Source organism: Lathyrus oleraceus, chromosome 7, assembly GCF_024323335.1.
Source record: "Lathyrus oleraceus cultivar Zhongwan6 chromosome 7, CAAS_Psat_ZW6_1.0, whole genome shotgun sequence".
Classification (NCBI taxonomy): Eukaryota; Viridiplantae; Streptophyta; class Magnoliopsida; order Fabales; family Fabaceae; genus Lathyrus; species Lathyrus oleraceus.
In genome coordinates this window covers 376,699,915-376,705,451 of record NC_066585.1, presented here as the reverse complement: position 1 = coordinate 376,705,451, position 5,537 = coordinate 376,699,915, and the positions used below count along the sequence as shown (strand labels likewise).

General features: G+C 35.9%; 1 long non-coding RNA gene across 1 annotated transcript; it reads left to right on the top strand.

Annotated features, from left to right (window-relative positions):
* Nucleotides 1–3,101: 3,101 nt before the first annotated feature.
* On the top strand, nt 3,102–4,930 carry LOC127106467 (uncharacterized). Its single transcript, XR_007795401.1, has 2 exons — nt 3,102–3,554; nt 4,379–4,930. It is a non-coding gene; the product is annotated as an uncharacterized LOC127106467 (long non-coding RNA).
* The last annotated feature ends 607 nt before the right edge of the window (nt 4,931–5,537 follow it).

The following is a 5,537-nucleotide window of genomic DNA, read 5'->3' as shown; positions in this document are numbered from 1 at the left end:
AAACACATCGCACGCTCGAACATACAATAGAGTCGGCTAAAACTTTATTTATTCCCGAAGGAAAGGGAAAACATCGATAAAACCCGAGGAAAGAGATATGTTGGGTAAGGAAGTCAGTTATGCAAGGGGGAGATATCAGCGCCCCTAACATCCATGGTACTCATGGGAACCGTTTTGATTGTTCTTGCTCAAATGGGTGTTATTTGAAGACTACTCGCAAAAGAATAAAGGAAAAGAAAAGGAATAAATAAAGTGCTCGGTGAGGATTGAGGCCCTCATGCCTACATATCCTTATAGTGCAATAAAATTCAGAGCTCCGTAGTTCATAGAACTAGTGATGGGAGATGAAAAGAAGTGTGATAAAGTTATGGTCTAAACCAAATTATTAGTATGATTGAACTCCAAAATGGGATGAAAATTGAACCCAAGAGTAAAACTAGTATGAACCAACAAGTGAGGGGCCTACAACATGATGTCACTGTATTGGAATAACCAAAAACAAAGGAATTAAGCGTTTGGTTTCACAGCACAAACAACTCTTGGTTCACAGGGAGATACAAGATGAAGCTCAAAGAGATAGTGTATTTGGCACAAAGAATAGGTATATCACATGAAGTGAATGAAGGTAGGAGATTATGAATGTATCATGGATATGAACGGAGGAATGATCAAAGTCACAGAAACGAGGGGTTAGCAAAAGTGCCTGAGTGGTATAATTTGAAACCAAAGGTAATGGTGTATTGGAATCCATAGGAGGAATGAAATTTGTACCATAGAGGGAAACATGCATATTGGCCCAAAAAGAAGGGATAAAATGTTTGGTTTGACAACACAAACAACTCTTGGTACAAATCCGGATTTTTCATTAGACGTCCTAAAAGGGTATGTATGGAATTTAAAGGAAAATTCTATCTTGTTTCAAAGAAAAGGTATGTCATTGGGGTGAGCGGTTTATGATTGAAGGTAGATGATGGGTCGTAAAAGATATGGATGATGCCCTAAGGCATAAGAGGAAATAATTAGGAGTATGCTCGCCAAGGATTCACATCCTTGTGCCTACGCATTCTCACTGTACAATGAGAAAGTCATAGCATTCATAGTTTGTTGAACTATGAAAACAAAAGAAAACAATCAAAGAAGTGTTTATCTAAGCAACAAGGACTGACAAGACAAACACAACTAAAAGGGTATTATTGAAGTGATAAACAATAACTTGTACCAAAAGACAATGGTAGCATGGGAATGCATAAAGGCAAATTGGCTTTGAATCAAAGACTAAACAGATAAACCAACAAGTGAGGGGACTAAGGCATGGTATCACTGTATAAGAATGGCCATAAACAACGAGAATTAAATGTATGGCGATAAGCCAAATAACTCTTGATACAAAGGTGGAAAATCGTCCTAAAAGGGTGAGTATGATATCCAAAGGAAAGTATTGATTGGTACAAGGAACAATATATCACTGTAGGGGAACAATCAATTTGAAATTAATGGAGAATGGTATCTTGGATCCATGAAAGAATAAACTCTGAATCGAAGAGGAAAACTGGTATGAACCAACAAGTGAGGGGCCTAAGGCATAGTATCAATGTATTGGAATAACTAAAAACAAAGGAATTAAGTGTCGGGCAATAAGCCAAATAACTCTTGGTTCACAAGGTGGACTTTAATTAGGTCGTCCTAAAAGGATATGAATGAAATACAAGGAAAAGTGATGTTTGATCTTAAAAAGATGGCATTGATTGATGAATGAAGAATGAAGGATTAATAAATAGGGTAGCTCGTGAAGAATCTAAATTCTCCTGCCTATGTATTCTCACTGTGCAATGAGAAAGTCAGAGCTTTCGTAGTTCAACCCAATAGGGTTGACATCAAGATGATTGAGGCAAAAGAAGTGAGTGATTGATAATGGAACATTGGAGAGTGCTTGATATTTGTTTGATAAGAATCACATTAAAGTATATGAATAAGGGTGAATGCTTTAAATAGCTAAGGCATATGCCTTGTATGCAAAGTCACTCTAGACAAGGGTAAGAGAAACTCTGTCTCATCATTCCTCATTTCTTAAGACTCGTGGCGCATGATAATTCTCATAATCGACAAGTTATTAGAGAAGAATCCTCATTGATGCTCCTTGAGTTGGTATTGCTTCGTATGAAGAAGACTTGGAACTTTGTTTGATTCACATTGTACTAAAGTCTATGAGTGAGGGCGAATGCTTTAAACAGCTAGGGCCTACGCCCCGTATGCAAAGTCATTCTAGACAAGGATAGGAGAAACTCCGTCTCATCATTCCTCATTACTTAAGGCTCGTGGCATACAATTTGAACCATAGTTTCCAAGTGTTGACCTTTGATGTATCTTGTATAATCCGCTGCTTGATTAGATTGGAACGCCTTGCATGAAAGTCTGGACTTGAAGCTTGGAGATCCACGTCATTAGAATTAGTCCTATCAAGTGATCAAGTGACTTTTGATCACTTGAATGAACCGTGAGATTATACATGATCAAAGGATTTAGTTTATCAAAATTGCTTTTGATTAACTTGAATCAAGGGTTTGAATTAGCTTGAAAATGACTGGTTAACCTAATCCAAGGGTTAGAATTATTCAGAAGCTATTCCTAAGGGGAACATGCATATGTTAGTCAAAAACTTGATTAAGACTATCTAACATTCTAAGTCAAAATTTAGTTCCAAAAGAACATGTATTTATATGGCTAAAATAACAAACTAAACCCTTAAGGGGCAAAATGGTCACTATCCACAAATTTACTAATATTGAATCAATGAAAAATTCTAATCATTAAAATCCTAATTAAAATCAATTAAATCCTAAATAATTCTAATTAGCTCTAATTCTAAAAAATATTAAACTAATTTTCTAAAAAATTTAATCACCTAATTAAACTAATTAACCTAAATCCCTAATTAATTCTAATATCCAAATCAACCTTTAACCTAATAGGATTCTGATTAATGTCTAATTAATCCTAAGAATATTATCATGAAAACAATTAAATAAAATGAATAATTAAGATAAAGAATCCATGGAGGTGCAAGCCCAACTGAGGGAGTGCGAATTATGGCAAAAGAAAACTTGCTTGGGCCTTTGGCACAAGTCTTGGCAACGTCCCCACACCCTGATTCATGGAGCCGAAGTTCAGTGCACTAGATCCGAGCCGAAGTTCAGTGCACTAGATCCGCTCCAAGCCAATTTTCTAAGCCAAACAAAACACTTATCCATGAACACTAACATTCACCATCGTTTTCACACCTCTCAGACGCTCGCATTCTCATCTCCAAAATTCAAAACGCGAGCCAAAACACACAAATCCTTCTGCTTCACCTTCAATTCTAATAAATCAGAGCAACATTGAATCTGGATTTACAAAGTAACTTCGCCAAGTCGAAAAGAAACCAAAATCAAAAAACTCCTAACCAATTTGTATCTTGCACGCGAAATCGAGGATTTACGCGAAAAAATCTTGGATGAAATTGATAATTGGAGAAAAAGACTTACCAAATCGAAGTTTCGTCGCAGAGGCTACAGGTATTGAGTTCTCCTTCCCTTTCCTTCCGATTTCACTTCAATTACCTCTTTCTTCTTCTTGCAAGTTTCTGCTATCATGTGAGTTGAAGAGAGAACATGTGTTGTGAAATTTTGGAGAGCTTCTATTTGTAAGGAGCTTTGTCTTGAAAGAATGGAGAAGATGATTGTAGTGAAGAGAAATGATAGAGTTGTATAACTGCTTGCAATGATTTTGAGAAAGAAATGAGAGGATTTAGAGAACTCGACTTTTGAAGTGTGAAAATGATTGGTGACCCCCATGATTGAATGAGGATTGAAGGATTTATAGAGTTGAGGTTTGTAACAGACTCGGGTAACTTGGGCAATTACAGTTAGACGTTAGGGCATGTATTTAGCTCTGTTAAATTCCATAGTGTAAGTTTGTTAGTGATTAGCAACAGAGTTAATTTCTGTGAACTCTTTGAATTCGAAATTCTGCTCTTGAAGCTGGTAGAAGCTGATTCAGTTAAATGAGTTTAGTTAAATTGGGTGGTTATTGTTAGTTGTCAATGATTATTGGTTGATTTGTTAATCGGTTAGTTCATTTGTTAGTAATTAGTTAGCAGAGTTCCTGTTAGTGAATGTTTAGTTAAACTCTCTATTAAATGAATGTTGATGATTGTTCTGTGTTATGGGTAAACACTGATGAATACAATAAATCAGTTAGATTAAAAATTAGTCTAGTAGGTTAGTTATAGTTAGATTGCGCAATTAGTTATATAGTGGTACTCAATTTTTAGTTGTTTCAGTTCTATTTCTGCATAATGAATGAACTTATGCATGCTCTATTTTGTTTTGTCATGAAGATTATGCAGGGTTTAGCTGCTGCTCAGAGCCTGAAGAAGTTGGGCTTGGTGGTGCAGGAGGAGTAACTGGCTTGGCTGGCTTTGGTTTCATCAGAATCGGCTTGCAGAATCTATGAACAACCTCAACTTTCTTTCTTATTTCAGCTGACAAGAGTACAAGGTTGGCAGGTTTTGGAAGTGAATCCTGCCACTGTTTTTTCTCCCTAAGCCAGCCAAATGATGGAACAAAACCTCATCAAAATCCGTACCACCAAGTGACCTATCAAACGTATGAGCCAACAATTCCAGCTACCCCTTTTTGTACCCAACAGTGCACACTTGCATACTAGCATGGCCAATGTCCACAAAAGCCACATTCAGCTGACCATTTTCAGGCAGATCTGTTTTATAAATCCCATACACTAATGCAGTAGCAGTAGTTTCATGAATTGGTAGTTTGGTTTTAATGTTAAATGTGTAGCAAGTTGATTTTGCTTTGTAAATGTCATGGTTTTATGTGTTGTAATGTTTTGCAAATGTATGAATATTAGGTCCATATTATGGTTTAGTGTATATCTTGGTATGCACACGTTGGTTCAAGAAATGCTTCAAGTGTCATGCAAAAGTGATCCTAACTTAAAGACCAAAGAAAACTAGGACTTATGGATTTTAAAATGATGAGTTGACTTTGGTCAATTGATTGACCAAAAAGTCATTGGTTAACCAAAAAGTCAACAGTTGACAAAAAGTCAACTTATGCAAAAAAATGATGTAATTCTTATGATTTTTCAATGCGATGTTTATTGGACCATTTACTTAATGGATCTTGTAAATGCAATGTATTTATTAGTTAAAAATGTTCTAATGTAAACTTTTTGAATTCAAATGACCATTCTCCAAGTTTTATATGAAACAACTGCCTTAGATGAATTCTCAAATAAATTTGAATGAATGAAATGGAAGCTAATGGGCCAATGGAATGACTTGACCAAATAGCCAATGAAGATGAACCAATGGAACCAGAAATGAATTAATCTTGACAAATAAATGAGACCATGAGACGAAGTAACCAATGGAAAACATGTAAATGCAATAGAGCTTGGGACAAATGGCCCTGAGAACATGCCATCAATGAATGGAATATGAGTGACATATGAATACAATCATACCTTGGATCAAT